At 38.9% G+C, this 14,771-nt stretch overlaps 1 protein-coding gene across 11 annotated transcripts in view; it reads left to right on the plus strand.

The window, feature by feature from the left end:
* Positions 1 to 13,221: 13,221 nt before the first annotated feature.
* The window catches only part of Ktn1 (kinectin 1), a 106,708-nt gene continuing 105,158 nt past the window's right edge, over positions 13,222 to 14,771 (plus strand). For 10 of the 11 annotated variants that reach the window (XM_078049941.1, XM_078049946.1, XM_078049947.1 and 7 more), the window contains exon 1: positions 13,222 to 13,359. The gene's annotated coding sequence lies outside the window, so the exon portion shown is untranslated. The remainder of the gene's footprint in view (positions 13,360 to 14,771) is intronic. The other variant, XM_078049942.1, reaches the window with a different exon arrangement.

Here is a 14,771-nt window from a genome sequence, read left to right on the forward strand (position 1 = left end):
CTTTTTACTTATGAGGAATTTCAGGTTCAAAGACATCAGGAAACTGGCCCAAGGTAGACAACATTGGGCACAAAATGTCAGGGAAATGGAATCTGACCATTTTGTGTCAGGCTTTTTCCACTTCACATAAAATACATCCACAATGTTGTGAAACAATTGCTACTGTCTAGTTCTAGAACAAACTTTCACTCCAAATTAAAACCGCATATATGTTAAATAGTCACTTTCCATTTTCTCTTCCCCCAACCCCTGACAACCACTAATCTTCTTTTGTCTCTATGGATTGGCTTATTTGAAATATTTTGTATAAAGTGGTGACATGCAACATGTCACCTTTAGTGTCTGGCTTTTTTTATGAGGCCAAAAGTTTTCAAGGTTTGTCTTTGTAATTTGATTCAGCACTTCATTCTTTTTTGTGGCTGAATAATATTCCATTTAATAGACACATCTGCATTTTTTAAAATCAATTTATTGGTCACTGAACATCTGGGTTGCTTCTATTTTTTGATCTTTAAAAATAATTCTGCTAGCCAGGCACAGTGGCGCATGCCTGTAATCCCAGTGGCTCTGGAGGTTGCGGACAGAGGATTTCAAGTTCAAAGCCAGCTTCAACAATTTACTGAGGCCCTAAGTAACTCAGTGAGACACTGTCTCTAAATAAAATGCAAAAAAAAAAAAAAGGGCTGGGGAGGTGGTACAGTGATCAAGTGCCCCTGAGTTCAATCCCTTTGTATCAAAAAATAAATAAATAAATGTTAATGCTGCTGTAAGCAGCATAATTCACAATAGCAAACTATGGAAAATGTAGTATATATACAAAATGGAGTTTTATTCAGCCAAAAAGAAAAATGAAATTATGTCATTTGCAGGAAAATGATGAAACTTGGGACCATATGTTAAGTGAAATAAGCCAAACTTAGAAGGTCAGGGGTCATATCTTTTCTCTGTAGAAGCAAGAGAGGAGAAAAGTAAAGAAAGGTGGGGAGATTTCATATAAACAGAACGGAGATCAGTAGCATAAAGGAAAGGGATGGGGGCAGGGAGGAGAGGAGGGAAAGAGGAAATATGGGGCACTGATATTGGCCAAATTATACTGTTGTATTATATGCAGGCACAAAAATTTAACAATAGAATCATCATTATGTACAACTATAATGAATCAATAAAATGTGAAAAAGATGCTGCTATGAATACTGGTATACAATTGTTTTGTCCTGCTTTTAATCCTTTTGGGCATATTCTCAGAAGCAGAATTGTCAGATTATGTAACAATTTATGTTTATTTTTTTGAGTAACCTTCATCCTGTTTTCCATGGTGGCTTCATCATTTTACATTCCCAAAAGAGATGCATTACTGATTCCAATTTCTCCACACCTTGTCAACATTTTTTTTTCTTTTAAATGTAGTCTTTCTATTAGGTTCGATGTGACATCTCATTATAATTTTTATTTGCAATTTCCTTGAGAATTTCCATGTGGTCATTGGCCAAGTGTGTATCATCTCTGAATAAATTTCCAGTTAAGTTCTTTGCTCATTTTTAAATTGGATTTTTGTCTTATGTGGTTGAGTTGTATCAGTTCTTCACATTCTAGACCCTAGACTTTTATCAGATATATTATTGGCAAATATTTTCTTCCATTCTGGGGATTGTCTTTTCATTCTTTGGTGGTATACTTTCATGCACATGACTTTTTAATTTTGATGGGGAGAACAATTATGTTTTTTCTTTTGTTGTTTGTGCTTTGGTATCTAAGAAATCATTGCCAAATGCAAAGTTATAAAGATTTACCTCTCATGTTTTCTTCTAAGAGTTTCATAACTTTGGCTATAATACTGTTATTAGATCTTTGATTCATTTTGAGTTAAATTTTATTGTTGTTGCTATGCTTTGAATGTCTTATGATCCTCCCCTAGCTCCTGTCGAAAGTAAATTTCTAAAGTGATAATATCGAGAGGCAAGGCCTTCAGGAGGTAATTAGGTCAGGGCTTCTCCTTTTGAATGGAATTAAGGCCTTTATTAAATAGGCTGCACACAGCATTTGACCTTTCTGCCTTCTACCATGTGAGGACACAGCATTTGTTCTCTCTGGAGGATACAGAATCAAGGCATTGTCATGGAAGCAGAGAGAGCAGGCCCACATTAGATACTGAGCCTGCCTGTGCCTTGATCCTGAACATCCAGCCTCCAGAACCATGAGAAGTTTCTGCTCTTTATAAATTACTCAGTCTCAGTTCTTTTGGTAATAATAAAGTAAAACAGTAGTGCCAAGTAAGGATTAATTCTGTTTTTTTTTTTTTTTTTGCATGTGGAAGTCTAGTTGTTCCAGCACTATTTGTTGATGAGACTATTCTTTTTCCCTCTCTGAATTATTTTGATACCATTATTGAAAATCAATTGGCCATAGATGCATAAATTTTCTTTTGGGTTCTCAACTCTATCCCTTTGGTCTACATGTCTCTCCAGCACCAAACTGTGTTGATTACTGTAGCTTTGTAATAGGTTTAAAATGAGGACATGAAAATCCTCTAATTTTGATCTTTTAAAAGACTGCTTTCAATATGGGCCAAATTATATTTTTATATCATGTGTATGTACAGATATGTAGCAATAAATCCCATTATTCTGTTTAATTATAATGCACCAATAAAAATATGGAAAAAAGAAATATGAGGTAAACACTAACAGAGTTGATGATTATACCTCTGGGAACAAAAATTATCATTGGAACATAGGGTAGAACACATTAAAAATTCTCATTACAAGCCTTAAAAAATCTATTTGACTTTTTTCTTTTTATATTTTTTAGCTGTTGAGGACCTTTATTTATTTATTTACTTATATACAATGCTAAGACTCAAACCCAGGACCTCATACACTCTACCACTGAGCCACAACTCCAGTACCCTGTTTGACTTTTAAATCTATGTACAACCAGTTGTTTAATAAAATTGAAATAAATATTTTTAAAAGAAAAAAAAAAGATCATTTGACTTATCATCCCCTGATTTCCATATGAATTTTAGGATTGACTTTTCCATTTCTGCAAAAAACGTCAGAGGGCTTCTGATAGAGATTGTATTGAAATTTCCATCTTAATAATATTAAGTCTTCCAGTTGATGAATATAGGCCATCTTTCCATTTATTTAGATCTTTGATTTCTGTCAGCAGTGTTCGGTAGTTTTCAGCGTACAAGTCTTTTATCTGTAAGTTCTTATTATCTGTGAATAGAGGTAGCTTCACTTCTCCCTTTCCAATTTGGACCGCTGTCTTCATAGCTTCCGAGGTGTAGAGCAAGGTAAGAGAAGTATCCAAAGCTCTCCTACCAGGTTTCTGTGGCCTATTCTTATTGGAGCATTTATTTCCAACTGTCTTCCAGTGTCCTGAACCAGTTGATTCTGAAGAGTTTTGACAGCTCTTCTGTGTTTCTGTAGAGTTTCACTTGGTACTGTCAGAATTTTTAACTTCAACCATTCTAGTAGGTACACAGTAGGATTTATGTTCTAAATTTCCTTAGTGAGTTAATAACATTGAACATTTTTTATTCTTCTTATTTGTACTTAATTTGATCTTTATTTGTAATTTTTTGATTAGTGATATTAGACATATTTCTGTAGCTAATTGGCCACTTTTAAAGTGCCTGTTCAAGTACTTTGCATGTTAAATAATTAGGATGTCTCTTTTTTTAAGAAATACGGGAGTTATTCACATATTCTGGATATGAGTACTTTGTCAGGTATCTGTATTGCAAATATCTTCTCCCAGGCTCTAGCTTGCACTCTACTATCTTAATGGTGATTTTTAAAAAAACATTTTTTTAGTTATATATGGACACAATATCTTTATTTTATTTATTTTTATGTGGAGCTGAGGATTGAACCCAGCCTCACATGTGCCAGGCAAGCACTCTACCCCAGCCCTTAATGGTGTTTTTTAATGAAAACAAATTTTTAATTTAATGAAGTATCATTTTAAATATTTTATGTTATGCTTATATCCTTAGTCTCCCATTTGATAAATTTTTATCTACTTTAAGATTTTGAAAATATTCTTTTATGTTTTCTTCTATAGGTCTATAATCTATTTCAAATTATTATTATTATTATTATTATTATTATTATTATTATTATTATTTATTTATTTATTTTTTTACCAGAGGTTGAACTTAGGGACACTTGACCACTGAACCACATCCCCAGCCCTGCTTTGTATTTTATTTAGAGACAGGGTCTCACTGAGTGGCTAAGCACTTTGCTTTTTCTGAGGCTGACTTTGAACTTGCAATCCTCCTCCTTAGCCTCATGATTAAAGCTTCAAATTAAATTCTTGTGCATGTGTAATGTGAGACAATAATCATATTCTCTTTGTTCAATTGATCCACCATGATTTACTGAAGGACAGGACACATGAAATTTTAACTCTGGATAGTATATGAGGAATGGAAGGCAGAGGTATTCCAACATGAGGAAAATGGGAACCAATACCAATGAAATAATTATTTAGGAATGAGCAAGTAGGTCTGTCTGAGGTAGATGCCAAAATTTTAACAACCATAAATATTATTTATTAAAAATGTCAATTCCTGGATCTGCCTCCTTCTGTCATCCCTTGAATTCTCTCTCCTCAAATAATTAAGATCAAGAGATGGGGTGTGGATCATGAGTAATTTATGAATTATCTTTGAGAAATGCTGGTAAAATCAGGTACACTATTTCTGTCTTTCTGAGATCAAAACCACAAGTTTTACTTTTAAAACTTTGTGAATTTTCTGAGTGTCTGTTTACATTTTTATTTTATTTTTGAAGTGCTGGGGATCAAACTCAGGGTCTCATGCAGTCTAGGCTCTAATACTGAGCTAACTCTCCAGCCCCCTGAATGTCACTTTATAATCTGCGGTACTATATAAAAGACAAGCCCATAAATCTATTTGAAATAAGTCTTATTCAACTTGGACTTCCTGTGATGCTGCTGTGGGACAATGACCTTAGAGTCTGCAATGGTCTATGAGGCACCATCACAAGTTTCCCTGTCTTCTTAATAAAAGATCTTACAACTTTTTTGCTCTGAAGCCATTTGAGATTTGTTTGCAACTGACAATAGACTCCTGCTGGGACAAGATCAACTAAAAGATTCCTTAAAGGAAGCTGGAAAAGAGTTTAGGATCATTCAAACTTGAAGCTTCTTGTAATGCTCCAACTGTGAACACTTCCTTTTAATCAAAACATATTTTTTTTTTCAGAGATATCTGTTATTTCTCTTTTCTCAGTACTGGATGACTTTGACATGAGTATTCATACAACTTCTCTGTGGAGCATTAATGCTTGGTCTGGAATTTTTACTTAACATGTGTCAGCTATTGTCAAGCTAGATGCTGATAGAAGTTTGTTGCTGTTGACCTCTACATTCTTATAATCTTGCTTTTTTTTTTTTTGCAAACTCCTTAACTAATAGAAACTGACATTACTGTTAACAACACTAAAGCCCTCAAAAGAAGAAAATAAATTTATAAAATAATAAAAAGTCAAAGAAGATTGTTATGGTTTGGATGTGAAGTATCCCCTCAAAGCTCGCATGTGAGACAATGCAAGAAAATTCCAAGGAGAAATGATGGGGTTGTCAGAATCTTAACCCAATCAGTGAATTAATCCCCTGATTATTATTATTATTATTAGGGATTAACTGAATAACTGAAGTGGTAGGTTGTGACTGCAAGTAGTGGGAATTGGGGGCATGGCTTTGGGGGTATATATCTGTGTCTGGCAAGTGGAGACCTCTCTTTGCTTTCTGATCATCATGTGAGCTGCTTCTCTCTGCCACACTCTTCCACCATGATGGAGCTGGCAGTATATGGACTGAGACCTCTGAAACCATGAACCCTCAAATAAACTTTTTCTCCTGTACAGTTGTTCTGGTAGGGTCTTTTAGTCAACAGCAGTGAAAAATCTGACTAAAACAAAAGAAATACCACCAAAAACAAATCTTCCATTAGATTTTTTCTCTTTCTGCCCTCCTTCCTTCCCTTTCCCATCCCTTCTCTTTTTCTCCTCCCCTTCCTTCCCTGCCCTTCCCTCTGTCTTCTTTTATGGTACCAGGTTGCTCTACCACTGAGTTACATCCCCAGTCCCTTTTATTTATTTATATTTTCATTTTGATTTGCCCAAACTGACCTCAAACTTGTGATCCTCCTGCCTCAACCTCGCAAGTCACTGGGATTTCAAGTGTGTGCCACTGTGCCTACTAAGAAAGGGGATTTCTAGTGAGCCCCTGTCTCAAAATAAAAAATAAATAAAAAGGGGTAGGGATATAGTTTAGTGGCAGAGGGCTCCTAGGTTCAATCCCCAGTAGCAGGCTCAGGCACATGCACACACACACACACACACCAAAAAAAAAAAAAAAAAAAAAAAAAAAAAAAAAAAAAAAGAAAAAGAAAGAAAGAAAAGAAAAGAAAGAAAAAAAATTTCCTTTCTTTCCTGGGAGATGAATTCTAACAAACTAGTGTGAATTTCCCAGTATACTGAATATTTCTTGGTTACTATTTGTAATCACAGTTAATTGTTTCTGCAAATTCTGCTTTTCTTTATTGTTGTCCTAGACAAATTAGAACACTGATTCATAAGAACATAATAGAAGACCAGTGATCTATTACTGTCATTATTTGGTTGACAGCAACACCAGTGGTTTTGTGGGAGGATATTGTTTTATCACAGTTGTTCCTCTTCTGAAATGAAATAAATCTTAATCTTGGTTTTTGAGTTCTATTCTGTGGTTGGTGCTGTAAGCCAGCTCCATATGGAAGCAGATCTTTTGACAATCACAGATGTCATTACCAAGACACAATAGAAAATGGGACTGATGTGCAATACTCAAGAGACCCAGGCCCCTCATCAACAAGCTTTCATTGAGGAGTGATATTTCATAAGATGCTACAGGACAGAGGTTTTGAAAGTCAGAGTTCAGCATCATTACCCAAGTGAAAATAAATTACACATTGGCTAAGTGTACAAGTATAATTTGGGGGTCATTTGAGGTAATGAATACTTGGTGAACATGACAAATCATAAACTAAAACAAAATAATGATGTTTAAATAATAGTAGGGCAATTGCAAATGAACATGCTATATTTGGGTTTGGATTAAATGATTTCTATGATCCCTTCCAGAACTAACATAAAATTTCCATAGTTCTTCAGAAATTACATTAATAAAAGAATTCACATATAAAATAAAGCTCAAGTGAGTACATCATTCCTAGAAAATATTGGAAAATATGATTAAAGAGCTAAATTGTGTGGCATGCATCACTTTCCCTTCAAGGGCCAAGGAAATATTACTCTGTTCTGAAAGGCATACAGCCCCCAAAGATGATGTCTATAATTAGAAGTGAATCAATGAAGGGCAAACCTGTGCAATCTTTGAACATTTCTCCTTAGAATGCAAAAAAAAAAAAAAAAAAAGTTTGAGTGTCATTGAGTATATATTTTGGGAGGTAGGATAAATTCTGCCTAACATAAATAAGATCCCTTCTAAAGCAAATGTATTGTGTGTCTTCAATCTCAGGGAAACTAGTTGAATAATTAACTGTCCCAGTTTGCCTAGAACTAAGGGATTTTCTGGGATGTGATTTTAGTGATAAAACTAGGAAAATATCAGGCAAATTGGCATGAATTTGTCACACTAGTTATGAGAGAACCAAGCAAAGGTCAGATATCTGCTGTCAGAAGAACATATTCCTTCTCTGTTGTTCAGTGGCTTGAGAAAAACAAAATGGCCAGATGGAAGCTTTGACTTTCTGTTCAATAGGACTATGTTTGGTGGAAGCCATCCTCCTTGAGAACTAAGACCTCTAAGCTTGTAGAGATTAGAAACAAAATTTTCATAAGTAGCTCATTCTATCAATAATAATAGCCATTCCAACTTCTTCTTTTACCTATTTATTCTGTCTGTGACTGCACCTACATTTCCTGGTAGCTGATTTTAGAGCATATCTTGCATCTTGTAGAACAGCACTCCAATGCTGGAAGACATTGTCTCGGTCTCTCATTTGTCACCCAAACTAGGTCTTTAATAGCCATTCTAAACATTTTATTTTTTTAAATTATTATTATTATCATTTGTTAAATCTCAACCCCTTTTTATTTTTGAGACAGGATTTTACTAAGTTGTCAAGCCTGGCTTTGAACTTGCAATTCTTCTGCTTCAGCCTCCTAAGACACTGGGATAACCAGTGTGTGTCATCATACCCCAGCTACATATCAACCATTTTGTAATGTCAGGTACTTTTGGTGAATCTTTGGGCCTTAGCCTGTTGCTACATTCTTTTTGCTGGAAAATGAGTTTCCTTGTCAGAAGCTGTGTTAAGCTTTTCAAGAAATAATCAATGGTTGTGACATATGACTGAGAGGTTCTACCAAATAGACTCACATATGCTGCATTGGCATTAGCAGCCGGAATGTCATTAGGAAGTGTTTCAGAATCCATCTGTGGGTGCAGAAGCTGACTGCTATAGTAAAGGAATTGATGGATACTGAGAATACAAATACTTGTATTTCTCAAGTCACTGGATAAAGAAGTACCTCTTTTCCAACCACCCAACCAACCAGGGGATAAGATAGATGGAGTGGTCTGGAAAGTACTTTTAAAATTATTTCCATCTAAGTGGAAAGAGCCCTGACTGCACTAATGGCTGGCAGAGAGGGAAAGGTTGACAATTTAGACAGAAAGGGCATTGCTGATGGAGTGAGGTCCCTGAGGAGGCCCAGAGGGCTGACATCCAGAACTCTTGTGTCATGAGACTTGGCATCCACAGGAATTATTCTAGAGCCTTCACAAAATAATGATTTGTAATGGAGCTTGGAATCTGTTTACTTTTTCTTATACATATAAAATTTCCCAAACAAGTACCAAATGGTAGCTTTGAAAAATTGTTGATCTAGATCAAAAGAACTTGGTAATTTGGAGACATATGATCAGAAGTAAATGGAGCAAAGCTTATGAGGGTCAATTACAGGGATGCTGTATTACAGGGGGGAAAAATACCAGGCAGGGACTGGCTAAGATCTAAGAGTTACCACAGAGAAGTTGGATACGAGTCAGCAAATAGAAGTGTGGTTTAAAAAGTCAGCACCATTCTGGAGAACCGAAAATTTTAAATGAACATTTTACATTTCAACACCTAACATGATGTTGTATGCATTGAGAATGTTTGCTGATTAGATTTAATTTGATTCATTACTACAGATTTGTCTTACAAGGCCACAATCTTACAAGCTTCTTTTGGCAGCAGTGTGGTGGTTTATGCAGAAATATTGACATTCTCTTGCTTGATTCCTCAGGCCATGGCTCAGTCCTTCAGGGTGAAGGTTATTTGTGCAGTGGTGATAGGAGAGAGGTATTTCCCCTTATGAGATTCGATCCACTTGTAATTGAATAAAATTTTGTATTCAGGCCTTATTGAAGAGCTAACACTAATCAACTGAGACTAATCTCATCTACCAAACAAAAACTTGTCATGTGAGGAGTAAAGAACCACTAAATAATCTTCCACAACCATGGAGTTATTTAGCAATCTTGCTAGTAAATGTGTAGCAGCTACTATTAAAGAGAGCCAGGAAAAATGCTTAATAGATGAATTCAAGATGAGCAGAGAACTGGAAAAATAAGATCTGTGAGTAACTGAATTTGAGAATGGAGAAGACCCCAAGGCAGATGTTAATAAGCTCTTCAAGTATTTACAAGAAATGCAACCACTCTAAAAAAGATTGCAAAGGACACTGACTTTTGTCCTTAAACTTTTTTTTTTGTTTTCTCCAATAGCCATTTCTTCCTTTTTAATTTTTTTCTCAATATTTTATTGTGAAAAATATCAAACATTCAGAAATATTGAAAAACAGTACAATGTGTACCTGTACATCTTCACTTTAGACTCAAGAGGTTTTGACATTTTTCCATATTATCTTTTATCTATCTATCTTTTATCTATCCATCTATCTATTGATTGATGGGTTGATCATCTCTTTATCTGCTTACCTATCTTTGCTGAATCATTAAAAAGTAAGTTATAGGGGGCCTGGGGTTGTGGCTCAGTGGTAGAGTGCTCGCCTAGCATGCACAAGGCACTGGGTTCGATCCTCAGCCACATAAATGTAAAATAAAGATGTTGTATCCACCTAAAACTTAAGAATAAATATTTTAAAAAGTAAGTTATAGACTTCATGTTTTTTATTCCTAAATACTTCAATGATGGGGTGTTTCTAAAAAATTAAGGTATTCTACACATTGTTGGGATGGTCAACAGCATAGAAACTCCTTTTGACTTAAATAATATTTCTTGCAGTTATTTAGAGAAGTGGAAGAAATGAAAGCTGTTTCATTTTTCTTTTACTACATGACAAACCATTAAAAAATAATAACCCACAAAAGGTATTTCATTTTTATGGGGTCAGAATTCTGTGAGGTCAGATTCAGGCTTGTTTGGTGATTATTCTGCCTCATGTGTTAGTGATTGGGTATACCAAGTGTGGTATTTAGTTTGTAATGTAGTTCAAGAAAGCTTCATTTGTGTGTGTGTGTGTGTGTGTGTGTGTGTGAGAGAGAGAGAGATGGCAATCACAGAGTCCTACCAGATTTAAAGAAGAGGGGATGTCAATTCCCAGCTCTTTATCCTCAAAGTGGCAAATAATTTGTAGCTATCTTTAATCTGTCATGAAAGCACAGGATATCGCATACGTGAAAAGACTATATGCCAAAGGAGCACAATGCAGACCACTATTTATGAGCCAGATACTTTGTTAGAATAGCTGGTTACTTTTTGTCTACAGCTGGATAAGTTTCCAAGAATCTCCTTACTCCCATTATTTGGCTGAAGGTGGACCTGGAATCTTTACTTTTAGTTCTGTGACTTGCTTCCAATAAAAATTCATCTCTGTCATCCCTGATCTGGTGGTGTCAGGAGATGTAGTGTGTTACTCACACGTTATTTAAATCTCCACATAACTCTGTTTCTGGGAAGTCCATCCTAGACCAGACAGGAATAGACAGCTTTCTCTTCATTTGCTGGAGAGATTTATACTATGTGTCTTTAAATCTTTTCCAAAACTCAGCACAAAGGGAATTGTTATATGTGGAAAGTCAGAAGATAGTCTCCAGTGAATTGCACTTTTGTAAAATAAGATTTGGGGTGGGGAGGGAAAGAGAGGCACAGAAGCACTCTTTAGGTCACAACATTATACCTTATAGTATATTAAAGTTCAATTTCTTAGTTATTAAAAGAGATAGCTCAAATGCTGGGTGCCCCAATCCTTTTTAGCAAGATAGTTACGGGTTTCAGTGACATTGGAGGGTAGTAAGCAGCAGTCGAAGTTAATTATATCTTAGGTTAATTGTATGTGTTAATTACAGTTAATTATATTACACTATATTACACTTCAAAACTTTAGTGTTGGTCTTGATTCCTAATAGGGCTTGCCATGCATAACATTTCTAATAAATCTTTTTGTTTTGATGTGAATAATTAGAAAGCTTATAAAGAATGAAGCATCCAACCACTTCCCTTTTAAAGTCAAAGTTCAATTACTCACAAAAGCTGAAGCACTGGATGCATTTATATTCCTTTGTTTCAAACTATGCAACACAGAAATAAATGGTCCTTAATTAAAAGCAGCAGTACATTAGGCAAACCATGGTTTCTTTATAAGTGTACCTAAATATTACTGTTTCTAAAATGATATTGTGGTTTTACTAAAGCCAGGAAAATGATAGAAATTTTTATTTTAACCTAAAACTGGCTTTAGTACTAACCTGAGGAAATCACATTAGCTAATTTGCTTATAAACTAATCAATAGCCCTTAAATTCCATTATAGAAATAATACATTTCCCCTTTGTATTAAGACACCAATGGCTTCCCTTTCCAACAAAGTTGGATCTTCTGTCTTGAGGGCACTGGAGCCACTGAGAGGCTGAGTAATTCTAAGAAAGGGAAAAAAGAAGATGCTCCTGGAGTTCAAATGTGACAGAATGTGTCTTTGGAGAACAGAGTGAGGGAAGACTGGTGGAATCTCAACTCTGCAAGGTGCTATATAATGTTCAGTTTTCCCTGAACTTTGGAGGTGCTCCAGAAAGGTTACAAAAAAATAATTAGAGGGGGCCTGGAGATATAGCTCAGTTGGTAGAGTGCTTGCCTCGCATGCCCAAGACCCTGGGTTCACTCCCCAGCACCCGTCCCCCAAATATATATAATATAATATAAATTTATAAGTGGTCACAAAGGCATAGTATACTTTTAATTAGCACAGATTAAGGAAATTCTGTTGGTATATAAACTGTTCCGCAGTTCCATCCTTCAAGATTGCTCCTATTCCTACCTTGTCAGGATGCAGGGGGTAGTGTTGATGGTGAGTCCTAATTTCATGAATCTGTATCCACATTCCAGAACCGTTTGAATCATTTTGGACTTTCCTTTGAAAGGAGTGCTTTTTACATGTCTGGGCAGTACCCAGCACTGTGAGAGATTAATAAGAAATAAATAATGATTATCAACACATTTCATTTGCCCGTATACCAGGAATTTCGCTGCCATCCTCTTAGCAAAAAGCAAACATAAGCAAGGATTCTGTCCAATCCCTCCTTTCTGCTGAAATTTCTCGTTATTTACCCCGGCTTAATAAATGGCCACCAGCTGTCAGACACAACAGCTTCATAATATTTGCACACAATTTATTTGGGTCGGTTTTTTTTCCTCTCTCTGCTTGGAGCTAGAGTTGCCCGAAGGAAGGAAAATTCAGTAAAAGAACTCTGGAGGAAGGAACGGAGGATTTCGTTTTCCTGTGACTTCTAGGGAGAAATCCAGGACGGGCAGAGAGAAGTTTAGTAGCATTAATTTAAGGCTTAAATAAAAATAAAAATCACCGGGTATGAGGGCCAGGTGGTGCTTTGGAGCGAGGGCCGAGTAAGAGGAAACCAGCCTTGGGATAAAGGGGACGGAGATAGAAAGCAGCGCTACTGAATGAAGGTCATTCCGCTGAGCGTCCAGACCCTAGTTTGCCACCCGCCAAAGGTGGGGGATCCCGTCTCGGCAGGAAAACCCGGTAGTCGCGAGTCAGCCGGCAGCCGGTCCGACGCGCGTGGGCAGGCGCGCGGAGGCGAGGCGGGCGGAAGCCTGTCCCTTTAAGGGGCCGGTCTCCGGGCACCGCCGCCCCGACGCCGGGACGTGCCGGGGCCGCCCCGCCCCGAAGCCGCCCGTTTCCTGCGGGGCGGCGCGACGGCACCTGAGTGACTGCGGCGGCGGCGCCTTGGAGCGGGCGGCCCGGGCTGTGGTGCCGGCGCCGCCGCGTCTTCCCGGTTTCCTTCCCCAGCGCGCAGGGTGAGGGCGAGCAGGCCGCGCCGGGCCCGGCGCCGGCCGCGGGAGCGGCGTGGGGAGGGCGGCGCCGGCCGCGGGGTCCCGGGGCAGGCGGGAGGGCGGGGGGCGCGGCCGCGGGACTCGGACACGGCGGGCCGGCTAGGCCTCGGGTCCTGGTTACCGCCGCGGGGCTTCTGCCCGGGCCGGACCCCCAAGGCGGGCGGGGATTGGGGGGCCGCTCGGCCTCGCCGGGCCGCCCAGGCCCGACCCAGGCTCTGCGGGCGCCTGCCTGTGCGGCCGGTGACTCCCCTGGGGACGTCTCCCGAGGGCGAGGTCGGCCCGAGAGGGCCTTGGGGTGACCGAGTCGCCTATTTATAGCCGGGCCTAAGGGCCCCCGGGAGGGAAGGCGGATTACCGCTCCTCGGCCGGTGGACCGAGGGAGTGCGTCTCCGGCGGCTCCCTGGGCCGGAGCTGGGCCATGCTTGAGCCATGCTTACGCCATGCTGGAATTTCGGCCCTCGCCGCTCCCTCCGGCACTTGGGGCACCCGCTTTCGGGTGCTCGCCCCTTCCCTGGAGCCACTCCCACTGTCCTGTGCTTGTCCCGAGGTAGTGGTGGGAGGCGAACCGGGACGGGAAAGCAGCACGAGGGGAGAGTTTGGAAAAAGAGGACCGCTCCCGAGACGGGCGAAGTTATCCTTTCCTCTCCCTGAGGGGTGTGTCTTCCTCAGTGATTCGCCCCCACTCCCCGCCACTTCGGTTTCCAACAATGAGGTTTTTGGCTTGGAGGACTTCGAAAGAAAACCAAACTGGCAGTGTAGAGCAGTCGTTTGTCAGTCCAGCACCTGGTGGGGGGTGTGCAACCCCGCCGGCTGGTGAAGGAGCGTGAGTGCAGCAGAGAAGGTGGGCCCCCAAGGCGTCCTGACCTTGTCTAGCTGCAACCTTGATTAGGTTAGTAGGGGGCTGTTTAAAGTTGGCTGTTCCGTCTGGGAGGAAACCACATTCTTAACTCTGCTGGGCTTGTACCAGAAACGGATTCCGAAGCAGCTATTTGAATAAGAATTGCTTAAAAAGCTACAGCTAAAGTTAACTGTTAAAAGTTGGGTTGTTTTTTTTGAGATGCTTGACAGATTCAGACACTCATAGTAAGCTAAATAAAGATAAACATCTTGGGGGTCAACTAAACACTTGGAATTGTGTAGCTGTTCACTCAAAAGTTTGAATTTTGGATGAATTAGGTTGCACTTTTCCACCCTACCTAGCCTAGTGGGCAAGTGACAACAGTGTCTTCAGTTTGGTTAAAAGCAGTTGTTGATGAGACTTCAGATAATTTTCCCTAGAACAGCGCCGGAGTACTCTTTAGTTGATCTGTATTTTTGGATGCTTTGCAGTATAGACTTTCATATTTGATATGAAAAAAGCAAGTTTTTTTTTCCCC

This window comes from Ictidomys tridecemlineatus, chromosome 5 (assembly GCF_052094955.1).
Source record: "Ictidomys tridecemlineatus isolate mIctTri1 chromosome 5, mIctTri1.hap1, whole genome shotgun sequence".
In the NCBI taxonomy this organism is placed as follows: domain Eukaryota; kingdom Metazoa; phylum Chordata; class Mammalia; order Rodentia; family Sciuridae; genus Ictidomys; species Ictidomys tridecemlineatus.